Genomic DNA, 20038 nt, shown 5'->3' with positions numbered 1-20038 from the left:
TTTTCATGATATGTTAACATGTTTGGTATTTAAATTAAAATGTCAACTTCTAAATATAAAACTTTATCTAAATAGTTGTCAGTTCCTAACTTTGCTCACCTCAAAAATTATTTTTAAAAAGCTTAACACAATCCCTTGAATATAACAAGCACTCAGTAAATATTAAAATGAATAATATTCCAAGTGTTGTAATAATTATGTCTATTACAGTGAGATCTTGAAATACAAGTAGAAAGTGACAGCACATAAATTTAAAGAGAAAATAGTAATTAAATGATCTCCCCTTCTATGGTAACAATTATTATAATACCAGCGTGAGGAACAGGAGCCTGATTCAAGTAAAGGCAACTCTGCCATACTCTAAGTCACATCAGTATTGCATTAGAGTATCGAGAAATCTGGAGCTATAACTATTGACTGTTACAGATGGATTATCATTTTATAGTGCCATAAATTTGAGAATACAGTCAGAATTCTGGAAATACCATTATTGCTAATTATAATTTCCTGAAATTTGCCTTTGAACTATAAAATTACAGGACTAACTTGGTACCAGAGATCCTAAAATATGAGTTAGAGAAATCAATTAAAAATGGTTTTATAGTGTATATCTGATTTCTGAAGTGTTATATAGGGTGACTGTTTTAATGCAAAGCATCAATCTAGCATTAGAAACCTTTTCTTTAGAAAAAATAGTTATTGCCAAGTCTTGAAATAAATAATCATTAGATTTTTTTTCTTCTGGCAGTAAAGTTCACCACCTCATTGCTGAAGGTGGTCGATGAAGTGTGGACTGCTACTTTTCATAGATCTGAGAAAGAGAGTCTTTTAGAAATTGCTATATATTGTTGTATGCTCCTTTTTTTCAAAGGATGTTGAAAAGGAATTCAGACACTAAACCTTTTGTTGAAACCTAGTACTTAATAGATATATTGTTTTAAATTTGGCATTTCTTCGTGTTTTTTTCAGTAATTGAAGCGTACAATTTTGAATCGCTGTAATATGTATAAATTGTGGGTATACGATTGAAGGTTTACAATGATAAATAATTTGAGGTCTCCAATTGTAACTGATTATATCAGGAACTTGGAGATACAAAAGAATGAGTTTCAGACTACTATTCCCTTTATTATTGATCACTCCTTCATCTCCATTTCAAGAGGAAAATATAGAAGGCAATCAAAGAATTTGGGCAAATACAAAGGATATTGGGAATGTGACTTTTCAGTCATGCCAACATGTCTATGTAGGCTTAAAAATGTTTATATTCTTGTTGTTACATGTCAGTTTATAATAACATCTTTGAGGCTGTAAACTGTGTTTAGGCAATGCAACTTTTGGGGATCATTTTGATTGACAAAAAGATGTTTACTTTTATCTATTATACACACACAGTGTGCAAGCACTTCATATCTATTAGCTCATTTGGTCCTCATAATAACCTGATGAAGGAGGTATTATTATCATCCCACTGTAGAGATGAGAGCACCACAACACAGATAAATTAAAGTCAAGGTCACTGATTTAGGAGGTCTAGCTTTAATTTGAACCCACGTACTTTGGCACCAGAGTCCCTGTTCTCAACCTTTACCATTGTGCTGTGTTGGTGCAACGATTCTTTATATCTGCCCGATATGCTTACTTCTGTCCAATTTATTCAATTGTTTCTCTATCTCTCCTCATTAGCATTTACCAAACTGTCTTGAATCAATAATCTTTTTTCTTTTTAATTTTTTTAGTTTTTTTGAGACGGGGTCTCGCTCTGTCGCCCAGGCTGGAGTGCAGTGGCGCGATCGCAGCTCACTGCAAGCTCCGCCTCCCGGGTTTACGCCATTCTCCTGCCTCAGCCTCCCTAGTAGCTGGGACTACAGGCGCCCGCCACCGCGCCTGGCTAATTTTGTGTGTGCATTTTTAGTAGAGACGGGGTTTCACCGTGTTAGCCAGGATGGTCTGGATCTTCTGACCTCGTGATCCGCCCGCCTCAGCCTCCCAAAGTCCTGGGATTACAGGCTTGAGCCACCACACCCAACCAAATCAATAATGTTTTTTTAATAGCTTCTATATGAGCTTAGTGATTAGAACTTTTTTTTTTTTTCTAATTCTAGTGAGGGTTAGGGTTAGATGAGGGTTCTAATCCTGCACACATTTTATTCAACCATTTTTAATCGTGAAAATGTGTAGACTACTTTTTTCTGACCATAGCCAGTCCTAGGAGGGAGTGAAACAGAGAGGCCACACTTGGTTAACTTTTAGGGGGAAGGAGAAAGGATTTCAGCAGATTCAGAGCTCTCCTTTACTTCTTACCTTCATTCCCCAACCAGTGCAAAGAAAGTCCAATTTCTAAACCATCAGGACGCTGCCTTTTACAGACTTTTTAAACCTATCAAGGACGCACCTGATAATAATTTTGACTTCAGTAGTCTGTATAAAACGTTGTGGAAGGGAAAAATAGAGACAGTTGTCACGTTCTAGACCTCCTAAGTGGTATTCTAGTGGAAAGATGCATGACAATCCTCTTGAGGGAAACAGGTTCTGACCACACCCGTAGAGGTTCTGATTCTGTTGTTCTGACTAGGAGCCCAGTCATCTACCTTTTTCAAGCCCTTTGAAGAATCTGATTCAGAAATAATGTTTTAGAGATGGCCAGGTGCCCTAACCACCTTCTGAAATCTGGCCTGATTTTTAATAGCTTTTACCTAAGATCCTCGAGTTCTCTGATTCATAGTTTTCAAAATATCCTGTCTCCTATTTTTGTATATTGTTCTAGGCTTCTTCTGCATTTTAACTCAAGTATAGGCGATTCTCACTATATTTACTGGAATTACTTCAATAAGTTTTTGAATATTCATGGTGCTGTGCAGCCGTCACTAGTATCTAATTCCAAAACACTTCCATTAACCCCAACTCAAAAAAAAAATCTTGTACCAACTAAGCTGTCGCTCCCACCCCACGCTCCTTCTTGCCCCTGACAACCACTAAGCTGCTTTATATCTCTGTGGATTTGCCTACTGTGGATATTTCATATAAATAAAATCATGCATTATGTGGCCTGTTGTGCCTGGCTTCTTTCCTTATGCAGAAGATTTTCAGGATTCATCCATGGGATCAGTACTTCATTCCTTCTTATGGCTGAGTAATATTCCCTTGTATAGCTATACAACATTTTGCTTATTCATTCATCAGTTGAACACACAGTTTTCACTTTTTTTGTCTATTATGAGTAATGCTGCTGTCATCATTCATGTACAAGGCTTTTGTGAGAAGATGTATTTTCATTTCTTCTGGGTATATATCTAGGAGTGAAATTTCTGGGTCATATGGTAACTGTTTAACTTTTTGAGGAACTGTCAAACTGTTTTCCACATAGCTGAACTATTTTAATTTCCTGCTACAATGTATGAGGGTTCCAGTTCCTCCCGATCTTCTCCGTTTCTTATTTTCCCTGCTTTATTGATGGTAGCCATCCTAGTGGGTATGCAGTGCTATCATTGTTGCTTTGATTTCTGTTTCATTAATGACTAATGATGTTGAGCATCTTTTTATTTGCCTATTGGCCATTTCTATAACTTCTTAGGAGCAGCATCTATTCAAGTCCTTTGCCCATTTTCTAGTTGACTTGCTTGTCTTTTTGTTGTTGAGTTGTAAGTGCTTTTAGATACATTTTCGGTAGTAGACCTTTATCAGGTATATAAGTTGCAAATATTTTCTCCTATTCTGTCAGTTTTCTTTTCATTTTTTTAAGTGTTCTTTTATGAACAAAAGTTTTGAATTTTGCTGAAGTCCAGTTTATCTATTTTTCCTTTTGCTACTTGTGCTCTTGGTATCATATTTTAAAAACTGTAACCTAATCCAAGGTTATAAAGATTTACACTTATGTTGCCTTCTTAGAGTTTCATTAATATAAATTTAGCCCTTAATATTAGGTCTTTGATCCATTTTGTATCATACACATTGTTTTTCAAATAATATTCTTCCATGCATTTAAGTTTTTTTTAAAGAGATATGAATTTCATGATTATTGGACTTTATTTTCTCATACATTATCTTCATTTTCCTTATTTCTACTAGTTGATGCAAAAGTAATTGCAGTTTTTGCAATTAAGATCCTACCCTGGTCACTCACTTTTACTAATTACAGTTGGATTTTATGTTGAAGCCAGGTGTGGAAGCGTGTCTGTAGACCTAGATACCTGAGAGGTTAGGGCAGAAGGATTGTTGAGCCCAGGAGTTTGAGGCTGCACTGAGCTATGATCGTGCCACTGTGCTCTAGCCTGAGTGACAGAACAAGAGCATGTCTTTAAAAAAAATTATGTGGAACTAATGTTCATGTCTTCGCTTTGATCTTCATACCTCTGTTGACAGAATTTCTGGAGAAAGAACCCTAGTTTTGCTCTGTCCAAACTAGTAGCCACATGTACCTATTGAACGTTTAAAATGCGGCTGGCAAGAATTGTGGTACAACCTATGTAGAAAATGCACACCAGATTTCAAAGATATAGTACAAAATGTGTACTACTATTTCATTAAGGATGATGTCTATTGATTACATATTGAAATAATATTTAAAATATATATTAAGTCATATAAAATCATTAAAATTAATCTTACTTGTTTTACTTTTTAAATGTGACTATTCAAAAAGAGTATATATGGCTTGCATTTGTGACTCACATTTTTTTTTTGTATTTATGTTTCTGCTTTAGATCATCTTCACCTCATTTTGTATTTTGTTAATTGATAGATCTCATCACATCAATTTGAAAATCGATGGGCTCTAAAACTTGAACAAATGAATATTTACTCCTGCCAGTATCATTCTGTTGCTCTTAATTAATATAGAGGCATAAAATGTTAGTGTTAGCAGAGATCTGAGCCATCTTAATGGTTTAAGGTGTAAAGATCCTTCTCCTTTACCTTAAAGACAACTCAGAGTCTACCAAGTGTTTTATTACCAATATTAGTTGTAAGGATAATTCACTTATTGCTCCATTCTCATCTCAAAGTTAGTAAATTCATCCATAGTATGTGCTGGTTTTTCCTGCTTTTCTTTGTTGTTGTGGTGGTGGTTGTTGATGATGATGATGATGAGACCACCATTTAGACAGTGGGATAGATGATCATGTAGTCATCTTTGATTATCTTCATTCCTTTATCTCCTGTAGACAGTTGGTCCTCCTGTTTCTGATTTCAGATCATGATATTTCTTCACTTCCCCTTTGGCTTTGCTTTCTCCAGCTACTAGTGAACAGTAAAACAAATCCATGCTTCTCTCCTTGCAATAACCTCCTTTTGTATCAGTGTGATATTTTTACTAATTCAGTTAACTTACTGTAAAATACCAATACCATTTTCCCATTTTCTGTGGTACAACCTACAGTAATTTCTTTCTAATATTTCACTTACATGGTATCAGAGAGCTACAGTCCTCATAACTCAACCTTTATACTCTGACCAGGCACTCACTTCTCCCATATGCCATCTGTGATTTCTCCAGCCCTTCTGAACGCTCCAACTTGAAATCAGTTCCGTAGTTTCCCGTGTAATCCTTCTTTAATCATTATCTGTGTGGCATTATATCTTTTTGCTTTTTGAGGTCAGGGAAAATGTACTCTATTGTGTTCACCATTGTTCCTAGAGCCACTCAGGGAACCTATGAAATGCTCAGCTGAACTTTATTTTAATGGTTTTTGTTTTACATTGTTCTTATTCAGATGTAAATGGCTAAAGGCCATTTTATTCATACTGTGATTTTATTTTCACTTTTGTTTTCTATGAGAAATGTGGAGTCATTTTTTATTTGATGGACTATTTCTTGTCCTCAGTGTCCTCCTTAGTAATATATTTTTTAAACTGGCTTTAGTAAAAATAGCTACCATGTTTTAATTTTCAGCTAATGGTAAATGATGGAAACTTTTTTCTTTATGAATTTATTATTTAACAATACTCACACCTTATTAATTTTTATAATTTATATTTATATATGAATTGACTATGACTTCTAATATCTAGCATATACTTTTAGATAAAAATATAATATCTAGATTAATTTGAATGACCTCTTTATAGTATTAATTTTTCTATTTCCACGTATTCTATAGATAGTTTTTTAAAGTGAGGGCTTGGAAAGAAGACAAAATGATTCATATTAATCTTTCTTAGAGTCAATCAGTCTCCTCGTTATGCATATTTAAAGAAAACTTACTGAATGTGGAAATTGATGTCTTGTTTTGACTAGGTATGCATCAAACCCTATGTATGCATCAAAAACGGTGGCATTTTGCATTGTCTTTGAGATCTATGCATGGAACTGCCTCATAAGTATAACCACCTAGTGGTTGTACAGTAATATTGATTTCATAGTTAGGCTGCAGGAGTTGCAACTCCAACTTCCCCACCTACTAGCAACTCCATGTGAAGTAAATTACCGAATTCTGCCAAATCTCTGTTTACTTGTTTGTTAAATGTGGTCAGGAATTCTCAGTTTTTCTGCTGAGGGGTTGTGAGCTTTAAATGTGTGAACATGTTTAAATAGTGTAATGAGTACTAGCATAATGGGTACACAGTAAAAATTAGCTATTGTTACGAATAGTAACATTAATATATCTTGGAACTTTAGTAACTTTGTTCTCCTTGGTAGGAGCTGACTTTACACTCAATTTCAGTCTTTAATAATGAATAATTTTCTCTTCTGTTTAAAAAAAAAAAAAAAAAAAAACTCTAGAACAGCGCTTCCCACCTTTTTCATGTCCTACCACACATAAAAAATGGCAATATGTATACGGCCCAGGTCACTGCAGGAGGCTGCTCAGCGTCTCCTCCCTGCCCCAAGAGTTGAGAACCGTCTAGGGTTGATTCAGCTGCAGCCCTTTCATGACTTACAGGAAGTCCTCAGGTTGAAATGTTCTTTGGGAGACCCTGTGAGTACATTACTCCTCTTCTTCCACTCCACTGCCTTTTCGTCTGTCTCTTCTTACCTCCCATAAAAAGAATACTGGATTTTTTTCACCAAATTTCAACTAATGATTCACCAATTTTAAAACAACTCTAGGTATGAATGATTAACATGATCATTGTTCCGAAGGATGTATTAAGAATATGTATTGATCACAGAGGATCTTTGGATAAGCTATGTCTGTGCACAGGTCTCCTCTAACTTTAGTTCCCACCCTATTATCAGCACCAAAGCCATCAATCAGAAAGCAAAACTCAGAAAACTGGCATTGCCTAGTAGCCCACAGGGGGTTCTCTTGTCATATTTGCATTGGACTGTGCCTTTCTTTCTTTTTTATATTTTTATTTTTAAAGCCAGTCAAATTTAGCAGTGCGGGGTTGTATATGGACTCTGTCTTTCTTTGGAATCAGCATGAAATAAAGAATGCTAAGATTTTTCTGTCTCTGCTTTTTAACAAATGTTCTGGGAAACTTCCCCTCTCCCCCACCTACTATCTCTAGTTAGGTAAATGCTCAAAGAACTTAGAATGGGAAATCTTGCAATGATTTCTTGATCTTAAGTAATTCGACTGCATAATTTTGCATAGCCACTTGTCCTCTCTCTATTACCTTCATTTAACGTGGTGAAGAATAAGTCTACTTTACACTATATTTTTAGCATCTTAGATATATTTTGGTCATGAAGATGGTGCTATCAAATCCTTTTTTAAAAAAACTTATACTTTAGGAATTATAGCACATTTAATGTTTATTTTTCTACAGCAAATTATAAATTATTTGACTTTTGCTTAATTATTTGAATTATCTGACAAACTCATAAAAATATACAACTTGGTTCCTTTATATTTTCTTTATTGCATACAAATCTTAAAATCTATATATTTTGTGTCTTTATATGTTTACAGTGGTCAGTTGTATTTCATTATAACCTTTTTCTGGATATGGAAGCAGATAATATTTTTTTCCTTACAAAGGGGCTCTCTCAGGGATTAAAAAAAAAATCTAATTTTTAATGTCCTGAGGTTTTTGGCATGCTGTTTAAATTAAAATTTTAAAATGTTATTTTTACTTTTGTTTATATACAACTTCCCAAATCTTAGTGATTTTTAATCTATTTTTTGAACTATAATATCCATATAAACTCCATTTGATATATATAGAGAGAGACAGAGAGTCTAATAAACTTTGAGAATTGTATGTGCCACTATCTAGATAGAGAATATTTATGTCATTCCAGAGAATTCCCTCCTGCCCTCTTCATACTCAGGCTCACATCCTCACTCTCCTCCCAGCCCCAGTCAACCAATGATCTGTTATTCCGACATTATACATTAGTTTTTATTTTTCTAGAAGTGCATTTAGGTGAATCATATAAAAAAGAGCCTGTGATATTTTCAGCCTGAATTTTTTTTCAATCAGAAAATGCTTCTGAGATCTATCCATGTATGTACCAGTGATATGGTCCTATTTATTGCTGAATAATTAGCCACTGTACAGATATGCCACAATTTGTTTATGTATTTGCCTATTGATGGAAATGTAGGTTATTTTCAGGTGTGAGTAATTATGAATGAAACTACCATGAATATCTTATATAAGTTTCTGTAGAAATTTATTTTATTTTGTTTGAGTAATTACTTAGAAGTGAAAATGAGTTGTGCATTAAGTATAGGTTTAACTTTATAGGAAGCTGCCAAATCATTTGTAATTAATTATTGTTTGACATTCTCATCAACAATGTATGAGTTTCTATTACTCTGTGTTCTTGTCTACACTTGATATTGTCGGGTTTTTCTAACTGTATGCAGCAAATGACTGCATTACGTTGCTCAGTTTTTAAATTGAGGCATGTCTTTTTATTGTGGGTTATCAAATTATATATTTTGGATACAATCTATTTCTACATATGTATGTTACAAATAATTTCACCTACTTTGTAGTTGGTCTTCCATTTTGAAGAGCAGAATATTTAAGCACTAACACTAACACTTGATGTGTCCCAGTCTATCAATTTGTTCTTCTGTGGTTAATGCTTTAGGGTCCTTTCAAGAACGATTTGTTTTCCTGCTTTCTTCTTCCAGTTTAAATATTTAAATGAAAGAGAAATTTGAATTAATTTGATATGATGTGAAGATAGGTTGAGGTTCATTATCTTACAGGATTATATTTTTCAGCACCTCTTTTTTTGAAAAGATTATTCTTACTCCTTTGAATTATTCTGGTCTATTTGTTAGAAATCAGTTGAACATATAAGTGTTAGTAGATTTCTGAACTCATTATTTTATTCCATTGATCTCTCTCTTTACACTAATACCACAGAATCTTGATTACTGTTGCTATTTAGTAACTCTTAACATTAGGTAGCTTATTTTTCTCTACTTGTTTATAAGATTTTTTGGTTCATACTAGTTTTCAGCAAATTGATTATGATGTCCCTTAATGTAGTTTTCTCTATGTATATCCTTGTTTGGTTCACTGGGCTTCTTATATCTGTGGGTTTGCACTTTTTAAAAGTTTAGAAAATGTCAAGTGTTATTTCATCTGATAGTTCTCCTGCTAATTATTTTCTCTCTTTTTTTTGGGACTCCAGTTATACATAGAGTAGACTGCTTAATACTGTCTCACAGATCTTTTCTTTTTTGTTTTTGTTTTGTTGTTGTTGTTGTTGTTGTTGTTGTTTTTGAGATGGAGTCTCGCTCTGCCTCCCAGACTGGAATGCAGTGGCGCGATCTCGGCTCACTGCAAGCTCCGCCTCCCGGGTTCACGCCATTCTCCTGCCTCAGCCTCCCGAGTACCTGGGACTACAGGCACCTGCCATGTCTTACAGAGCTTTAAGTTTCCATATTTTTTTCTTCGTGTTTTCTTCGGTGCACTTTCTGTTGCTGTACACATCTTTTCTTCCTAGTAGATGAACTTCTGTTAATCACATCCAGTAAATTTTTAATTTAAGATCTTGAGGTTTTCACATCTAGAAATATAGATATATTTTCCATTTATCTCTGCAACATATTCACATTTTTCTTTAAATCCTTGAGTGTATTTATGTTTACTTTAAAGTCCTTTTCTGTTAATTCTGTTTCTGTCATTTTGGAGTTTGCTACTACTGCTTAATTTTTCTCTTGAATATGGTTCATATTTTCTTGTTCTGTTTAATGTCTAGTAAATTTCCATTCAATGTTAGACAATTTAAATTTGTTGTGTTTCTTTAAAGAATGTTCACTTGAAACATTCGAGGCTTATTTTAAGGTTCTGTTTGTGCAAGTCTATCATAACCTTTACATTCAGTTTCTCTCTTGCTCACTAATTTGTGAGTTCTCTGGAGCATTTAGCAGGGGTGGATGACCCCAGGGATTAATCAGTCTTAATCTAGGACCCTGGTTTAAAAATGAAGATGGAGAGAAAGGATTGGATTTAGTAAAGGTCTGGAAAGATAAATCCAGCTATTTTGGAAGGAATGAACTGCTTCAACTCATTCTTTGTCCTGTCTTCACTTTAGAAGCTAGTCACTTACTGGGTCCTACCAAGTCAGTTCTCCAGTGTGGCTTGGTCATTTTCAAGCAGGCTTTGAATTTCTTGGATTTTGGTACTCTTTACATTCAAATATTAACTTTAAAGGCAGATATGAGGGAACAACCATTAACAATTGCTTATACATATACAAACATAGCTGAATGGACATTTTTACCCAAGTTTTTTGCTGGACTTATGCATCCTACAATTACATTGGTTAAACCATATGAAAACAAAGATACAATCTAGTTTAAATTTTTTTTCTAATTTCCGTTTAAAGAGTTAGACTTTCTCTTCCTTCCCTTCCTTCCCTTCCTTCCCTTCCCTTCCATTCCCTTCCCTTCCCTTCTCCTTCCTTCCTTCCTTCCTCCTTTCTTTCTTTCTTCCTTTTTCTTTTCATCTTTCTTTCCCCCTTCCTCTTTCTTCTCTCTGTCTCTTTCTTTCTCTCTCTCTCTCTCTCTCCTTTTCTTCTTGGAGTAACATTGATCCCACTAAATTTATTAGATCATGTTCTGTTAATTCAGTAACTCTTTAATATAGTAAGAAATAATATATCTTATGAAAACTTTTAATTTCAATATGAAGCATAGAAAATGGACTATTTATAACCTGTGAATACTAGGTAATGTAAGTGTAATTTTTATTTTAAAAATTAAGTATTATTTACATTTTGTATATTATATTTTAATGCTTCTATTTAAAGAGATAAGCCATGGATGTTCTGCAATGATGCTACATTTTCTATGTCTCTAATTTAAAAGTGCCTTGCAGTCTTCTAATGTGGGATCCCTATTAAGCAGTTTTCTTGCGTTTACTTTTCCACCACAATGCTTAGTTCCTGGTTTCTTTATCCAGGAAGACAATTACTATTGCATAGTTCTTGTTCTTTGCATTAGAAATCAATGCCAATATAAACCATGACTGATAAAAATGAATGGGACCTACCAACCCAGGGGAACTTTTCTAGAAACATGAAAGTATAGATATGTTTAAAATGATGTTTTCTTGACCAAAAGCCTAGAACTGCAGTGGCAAACTTAGAGAAAATTGTGTCATTGACCTAAAAATTGTGGGGAGCCTACTAGGAGAGTTTTCTCAAAAGATTCCAAAGGCTTTTATGCCTTTTAAAACATTTGTCTCTTCATCTTCAGTTGAGTAATGAGGAGGAAGAAATTAAAAGTGATGGAAAATGAGCAATAGATTTTATTTTAACTTTGATTCAAAACTATTCAGGTTTTAATTTTAGTTGGTATAGAAATGTGTTCTTAAAGCAATCAGAATATTAGCTGAAGTTAGTGTTAGTGAACCTTTATGGGCGGAGGTGTTTCTTTTTCATCCTTTTTAATTACCATGGACTTTTAGATGGCCCCTAAAGTGAATTTGGAAGTTTTCAACATTTGGCATTAAAGTTCAGGCCTAGGGAGGTTATGTGGATATGTAACTTCTGATTCTTGGATGGTGTGTTGATACTGTATATTTTTTAATGGTTACACTTTTCCTTGACTAGTATAAAAGATTTACTGTTACAGTTTGTGTGTGGCCAGGCAGTGGCATATGGAAAAGCTGTTTCCTGCTATTTAATTTAATTAGCCCAATCACGTGCCAGCCTTCGGGCATGTCACTCTGGACCTCTGAGGCTCTTTGTCTGTCAAGGAGATGAACAATATCTTGGCTTTGTTTGGTTGCTTGGGATGCTGAAGATAAAAACCACTGAAATTCTGACTGTTTGTTTAACCAAATCTTTGCATTTTTACCATTTGGCTTTGATTTTGTTTTACAAAAAATGATGACATTTGGCCTTGGGGAAGTGAAAAAGAAATATTGAGTACACGAAGAAGAGCTGTTGCTTTCTGTGGCTTAATGCAGGATTGAGATGATTATCGTTTTATAATCAGAAAGTTTTAGTTTGCTACTATTTTGTTAGTAAAAACTTAGGACAATTTCATTGCATCACGTTAGCCCTAAACTTAGCTGACAAACTGTCATTCTAATTCAAGCCTCCTTCTTTGGTTCATGTGTGTATTTTTGTGAGAATTCTTCATCTTGTCAAATCTCTACATCTTTTAGTGAATTCATCGTTGAAAAAGAAAATATTTTGTTTGGTTTTTGAATTAGAATATTCCAATTTTGTCTTGTTTTCATAAAAAAGATGGTGATTAATACATTTAGGCACCTACAGAATTGTTCTCAATATTTTAGCCTTTCTTTTAAGGTTATAGTACTTTTAAAACTTTTTTCTTTTATAGTCAATATCTTCAGTTTTTAAAAATTCTCTTTAACAACGTTTGTTATTATATTTCTAATAGTTTCAAAGCTTTAAAATTAATAAAGAACATTTGAAGAAAAACAGAAGATTTAAAAATATAGGCTGCAGCGTAGGAACTTGATTTGCAGTAAGAACTTCTGCCTAAATTTCCAGCAGAATTAACAGCAACTTCCATGAGTCAAAGTTACTTGTCCAGGGTGATCAATTTCTTTGAACATCCAGAATTTAAAGTTAGTTGTCCCAGATTTGAGGTTCTTAACCAATTATAGATACCTGCACAGTTTAGAACTTCAAGAAGATGTGCCCGTGGACTTAATCCTGCACTAAGAGATAGATTCAGTCACACAGAGCATCTTATTCCATATGAGCTACTGTCCCAGGTGCCAAGATACAGCCCCTCTCTCTGACATCTCTTGGCCTTTGGAGTAACCCATAGGACCCATACTGAATAAATGACAATCTGTTCCAAAGGAAATATCCTTTCTCTAAAGCTAATAGAACCATTGCTTCTCAATAGATTGGGATTTTTTAAGCAAATTATTATCTATTTCGTTTTGATAAACTTTACAAGAAAAGCCCTTACTTCTGATTGCATTTTTAAATTTAGAATAAAAGGTTAAATTATTAAGAAAAGGAAATGAAAACCTAAAAGTTTAAATTCTCTTTACCAACACAATTCTCAGAACATAATTTACCTTCACAATACAGAGATTTATAATGACCTTAGAATATAGTTGCCACATGCAAAGTATAAATCTTACTACAAATCTATGATCTGCATAGATTTTGCATTTTGTTTAAGGGCAAGTAAACAATCAGTGACAGAGAGAACATTGTGCTTTTTCTCTTCTAACACTTTCTATCATCATTTCTTCTGTGTAATTGTACTTAAAACTTCAATCATTGTATCCATTTTGGGATTCATTATTGTAATTTATAGTTCTTTGTGTATGGTTAATTTTTCATTTTTATTTTCCTTATATGTATAAAGTGATTTTTCTGAGGGTACACACACAACTACACACATTCACACTCACTCTACGTATTGATTTTAGAATAAAGTTGTATCCATCCAAGAAAATTTGTTTTGTTGGTAACTTTTTAAGAATGAATATGTTTTTAATATTGGGAAACACCCATATTCTCTAAATAAAATATAGCCATGGCAGAAATGCAGTCCTTTTTTTATATAAAGGTCTTTTTTTCACTACTGATGTTTTGTTGAAAATGTTATAAAGTATAACCAGACTAAAGTTTGAAATCAAATTAATCATGCGGTGCCAGTTAATTCAGAAATAGAGATCTCCTTAAACATTTTTTGAGAGGTGGAGGTGGGTGGATCATTTGAGGTTAGGAGTTTGAGACCAGCCTGGCCAGGGTGGTGAAACCCTGTCTCTAATAAAAATACAAAAACTAGCTGGGCGTGGTGGTGGGTCCCTGTGATCCCAGCTACCTGGGAGGCTGAGGCAGGAGAATCGCGTGAACCCAGGAGGTGGAGTCTTCAGTGAACCAACATTGCACCATTGCACTCCAGCCTGGGCAACAGAGGGAGACTCCATCTCAAAAAAAAAAAAAAAAAAAAAAGAAAGAAAAGAAAAGAAAATGTGTGTGTTAACCAAACATAAGGCCCTAGAATATAGGTATTAAAATGGTACAACCTTGCTTCTGCTAGAAAATGTAATCCTTGTGAGATTCTGACCTTTTCTTTTTTTAAAAAAAATAATAATAATAACAATAGGGAAAGTAATTGTGCCATTTCAAATAGAGATTTAGAAACAGCAAGCTGTATAGAAAAAGTCCTTATAATTAAACTTACAAATTAATTTGGCTTGTAGCAAACATTACTCCAAATTTTATTTGCACATTATCCTAAAATTCTAAATGAAAAATATAAAAAAATAAAGTGTCATTTGTGCCACTATGCTAAAAATATATATAAAGCACAAAACCTGTACCAGTCTTGATGAACATCTTCCAGCTCCTAAGTTGCGGAACTATGATCAAAACCTACATCCAGTTCCATGTTCTTTCCCTTAAACTTTGGTACTTCCGAGCAGAACCCAGAGTTCAGCAAATGGTTTGACATCTTGTCCCTGGTTCTCCTAAAGACTGAAAGTAAGAAGGATCTTTACTTCTCTATACTACAGTTTCATGACCTCTGTTATCCACTGGGTTACTTTGAGGAGCAACTTCCACTGATAATTGTAATAGTTTATTTTTGTTTGTTTTATGATAATGGAAAAAATTTATCGAAGAGCTTGCTTACTTCTTATAGGTATATTGAGTGAGCTGTTGTATTTTTTCACTCAAAATGGAAAGATAGTGCTGGCAGAAACCAATCTTTACATTGTTTTATTTCAACTTTGCTTGTTAACAAGCTGGAGGCATCAAAGTTTGAGGTATTGAGAGTTGAGTTTTCTATGTGTAATTTCTGTGATATGCTTCCATTTTTCAAACTCTTTTAATTTTCAAGTTTTATTTACTCTAAAATAAAAGTAAGAATACTTCACGCATGAGGACCAGAAAACAATATTTGATACATCTTACTGACAACAAAAACTTTTTAAAATCAAAACTATCATGTTAGGCCAGCCAGGCACGGTGGCTCACATCTATAATCCCAGCACTTTGGGGGCACAAAGTGGGCTGATCGCTTGAGCCCAGGAGTTCAAGACCAACCTGAGGAGCAACAACTCACAAACAAACAAACAATAAAACTATACTGAAAGGGCTTTAATACGCCAACTGATAACTTTTAGGTGGTTTAAAGGCATCTTCTGATGAACTGTGTCCTAATGAGTGTGATTGGATACCTTTGAGCAAGGTACCCAGATTTAAAATGGCATATCTCTTAATTTTAAATATAAGATCTAGGTCCTAAAATTTGATATAGACTGATGATTCTTCAACAGGTTGGGAACTTTATTTCCTACCCCAAGAGACAGTTGGTTTATGAAGTAACCCCCTATACACTATATATATACACATATATTTATATGTATATGTATATTTATGAGTGAACTTTTTTCTTTGCACACTTTTCCTAATGGTGTCATGGGAAACTCCCCTCCACCTAAGTTATGTTCGAAAGCCAATCTTCTAGTGTTTATCACATCATTTCTCTGGATTTTAAACATTTGAAATTTGAAGGAAAAATGGTTTCTTCTGTAACATGATCCTCTCTATTCAGTTTTATGTGGTTTTCTTTTCCTTGTTACTTTTTCTCCTCAAGGTCCTCCCACTTTTTTGTTGTTAAATAAAATACATCTGAATCTCTCTTTGAAGATAATTAATGGAGAGAAACTGTCCTCCACCCTCACTGTGGCTTACCACAACCTCTAGAAAGGTTAGTTGGAGTACACTAAAATAAAAAAATAAAAAAAAAAAACTGTCAAACAACAATTCTCTAGCTATGGAATCTACTGGTGTTTTGCTGGAAAGCTCATAAAATGAAGCGTCATTATGCACTGTGCTATGCCATTCATTGTGTGTTCTAACTATATCACTCCCTTTTCCACTTACCCATGGGAAGCACTTACCCAACCAGTCTGGCCTATGTGATGGAGAAGCAAAGATCAGAAGAGCCAGTTTTTTTCTTGTTCTTGGCCAGCTATGAGATTTCTAGGTGTTCTATGCCTCAGTTTCCTCATTTGTCAATTGAAAGTGTTAATCCTGATCTTCGTTGAAAGACTGTTTTGCTCACCCATGCTGACATGTAAAGATGACGTATAGCCACAGCTTTCTTGACAGTTATTAGGAAGACAGACCAATGTTGAATGACCGTCTTAGTTTTAAAAATTCTTTTTCTTTTATGTTCGTATAATTTCCTTCAAAATTCTAACTAGTGAAAAAAAAAGATTTGTTGAGTGTTTAAGAAAATGTCAAGTGAATGCTGATTTACTATTTCTGAACTAGAATTGGCAAATAGATTTCCTCCTAAGGGGGGGTGGGGTGAGATGGGAGAAACATTCTATGCTGACAGAGTTTTTGATGTTCTTCAGGAATGGAAATAACCTAACTAAATTAGTCACAAAATATATGCAGAAATAGTCAGCGTGTGCCAGTATTTAAAGTTTAAGCACTATTAAAAATAGTATAGAATGGCAAAATTTTATTGTTGGGAAGAATGTTAGATAATGACAACAATAACAACAATGAAAGGTAGTAGGGATTGAAAGCTAATTAATTGCCAAACACCATACCCGGTAATTTATGTTTATCATTTAATCACTATCTCACATTTACCAAAGAAAAAATGAAGACTTCACAGTGGTAAAGCAGAAGTCATACATTTGAACTATGGTAGAGCTCATCCCCAATCCATATCCAGAAAGGTTGAGAGACTGGCTTGGAGTCTCAGTCAATTCATGGTGATACAGTAACAGACACTCAGGTCTGACTCATAAACTATTGAATATAACTTCAAAATACAGTACTTTCAACATCAAATCAGAAAAGCCATTTGCTACTATGCTAACTTTTCAACCAAGTCTTCTTTACTCCCTCCAATTATTTTGATGGTAATATTCCAGCACCTGTGGAAAGCAAAGGCAAAGGTGGAATGTGAAAAACTCCTATCAGTCAGGAAGTCACTGTATGAATGGCTTCACAGTTGCGGCCCTGCCTTTTTCCTTCATATTAAACACATTTCTTAGCATTTTTAATTCTTCTATTCATCTCTAGTTCATAAATCTTACATCTTGTGGTCATGGCTTGGAAGACTGCAAATGTCTTTTATGAAATCCCCAACTCTTCAATTCTTACATTACATAGTTCATGTGGAATTTACCTTATGTATTAATGTTTTAAAGTCTAAATATATATTCATTCCCTTCACCTCTTAGACCTGGCATAATTCTTCACAAATGGCTGAAGTCTCGCTGTCTATCAACAACTATACAAAAGTTTTTCCTCTTCTCTGTTCATAGTTATAGTAAAACACTATGTTTAAAAGAATGGTTGGAATCCTCTCGCCTTCATATGTAAAAATCCTTATAAAATAATTCTACTAAACTAATATAAACCTTCATTTTTTTAATTGCTTATCACACATCAGAAAGTGCCAGGCATTGTTTTAAATGTTGGACATGGTCCTGCCTGGCTCCAGTAGGCTTATAACCTGATAAGAAGAGGGTAAATTATACATATATAAAATTATTAGATAAAAGATGTTAGGTACTACATGGTAGGCACAGATACAGTATGCTTTGAGAATTCATATTTTTATAATTGTTTAAACAAACCTGAATTTTCCAAGTACCCTGTGCTTTACATAAATATAAATAGTTAACAAACATTTATGCTTTCTAATCATATCAAAATTCTTAATGTAGCTTGTTAATGTTATTTCTGTATATATACATTTCCTAGGGCAACACTTTTTCCAGCATAGGCAATAAGCTGTTCAATATGTAACATAAGCTAGTAAATAGTAAAACTGATTTAAGTAGATACCATTTAAATAAATCTTCTACTCAATTCACTGGTCATGCCAGATCCCTTTATGTTATTTGCTTGCAAAACCACAGACTAGTTTACTATTCTTGAAATAACAGATACTCAAAGCTGTATGGCATAATTTATAACAATATTTTTATGTTATAATTGATACTATCATAGAACCCTCATTGATGGGAAATAAATGTCTATATTGGGATAAATAACATCTGTGCTATTCAAAAGTACTTCAGTAAATTTTGAATTCTTTCATTTTTCACAACTCCAGGTATAGCAGTAGATGCAGGACAACATTATTTTGGCACTATTCAGGTATCTTTGATATTCACTGTGGAATAAATTATTTCAACATATCAAGAACAGATCCAAGGAGGTGATCTCAAAGACCTGAAGGTTAATTAATGGATTAGGCTTTCCTGACTCAAAATGAATAGGAATTCAGAAAGGAAAGAAGAGAGCTGTGTATTTCGCAGGGTTTCATTGACTGGTTAGATGGACATATTTTATTATGTTTTTTCACAAGAGAAACATTTTTCTTCATTGTATATTGAGGTGTGGCCTCTTGTAGTAAAGATTGTTTTAGTCTTTACCCAATAAATTTTCCACATTATCTAGTATAAACTCTGGCTAGATAACTTTTTACTTTATAGAATTTTTCCCTAATGTAATGTGTGAAGGAGTGACGTAGCTATCAGATTTCCATTTATAAGCGAGTTGAAAACATGGAAACTCCACAAAAGCCCATATAACCTGAAAACTGAGCAAAATGACTATACACACACACACACACACACACACACGAGCTATGTCTATATATGTGTGTATTATTTAGAATACTATTTTTCTATACATCAATTTGTTCTACTCCATTACTCTTTTAGTTTTCAACAAGTGAAATAAAAAATAGGATTTCAAAAGCAATATCATAAAGAATAATATTCTCAGAGAGCAAGAAATGGTGGAGGAAAAGTGCTGTTGTATAAAGCTGAGTCTGTTTAGTCTAGTCTTAGTTTGACTACTGACACCGGGAATGCATTTTTAAACTTCTAAATAATGAAGGTTCCATTTCTAGTGTATTTATATACAAATTTTATGAATAATGTGCAAATGTACAAAAGATGATTTGCTTTACTCCAATTCCAGTGACATTTTCAAATCAATTGTTTTAGCAATATTTTTACATGTGCCCTCTATATTGCTGATAAAAGCTGACTCCTGAAGATTTCATGTTTATTCTCTAATAATAGTTTTCATTTTCCAATTTTGATACTGACTTATGGGTTCACTTATAGTTGGCACATCCTTTTTTTCCTGTTTACTTCTTTGTAAACCTTCTTCCAATACACAGTTACCCACCCCACATGTCCCTTCAAATAGGAGATAATTGGTTAGACAAGTAGATTCTACTGTTTCCACCGAAAAACTAGAAGAAGCACACATTCAGGGGAAATGTCTTTTAGTTTATCTTTAAATTGGAGCAGGGCAGAGGTCACTAGCTGAAAGGAAGTCAAAATGACAAGGACTCTAATGGTTACAGAGAAAGGTTAAGACAAGTAAATATCTTTCCATGAGACACTTGAGCTGTTGTTAGCTACCTGGTAAAAACCATTTTCCATTGAAATAAATTAAAATATCACTAACTTAGAAAAAGTAAAGGAAAGACAGTTTAACATAATGGAAGTTTTAATTGTAGTCTACTTTAAAAGTGATTTAACTTTATTGCTTCTGAACCTGTATTCTGTCACATAAATTAAAACTACCAAGTGGGAGCAGCTAAATTAAAAATACAGTTTACAAAGACTTGCATTGAGAAATAACTTACAAACATACACACCATTAAAACATAAAAATGGG

At 33.9% G+C, this 20038-nt stretch overlaps 1 protein-coding gene across 4 annotated transcripts in view; it reads left to right on the top strand.

Annotated features, from left to right (window-relative positions):
- Window positions 1-20038, top strand: part of HDAC9 (histone deacetylase 9) — a 910741-nt gene that overhangs the window by 586520 nt on the left and 304183 nt on the right. The gene's annotated exons all lie outside the window — the stretch shown is intronic.

Source organism: Theropithecus gelada, chromosome 3 (genome assembly GCF_003255815.1).
Source record: "Theropithecus gelada isolate Dixy chromosome 3, Tgel_1.0, whole genome shotgun sequence".
In the NCBI taxonomy this organism is placed as follows: Eukaryota; Metazoa; Chordata; class Mammalia; order Primates; family Cercopithecidae; genus Theropithecus; species Theropithecus gelada.
The sequence above is the reverse complement of the archived record's forward strand: the minus strand, read 5'-3'. Positions and strand labels throughout refer to the sequence as shown.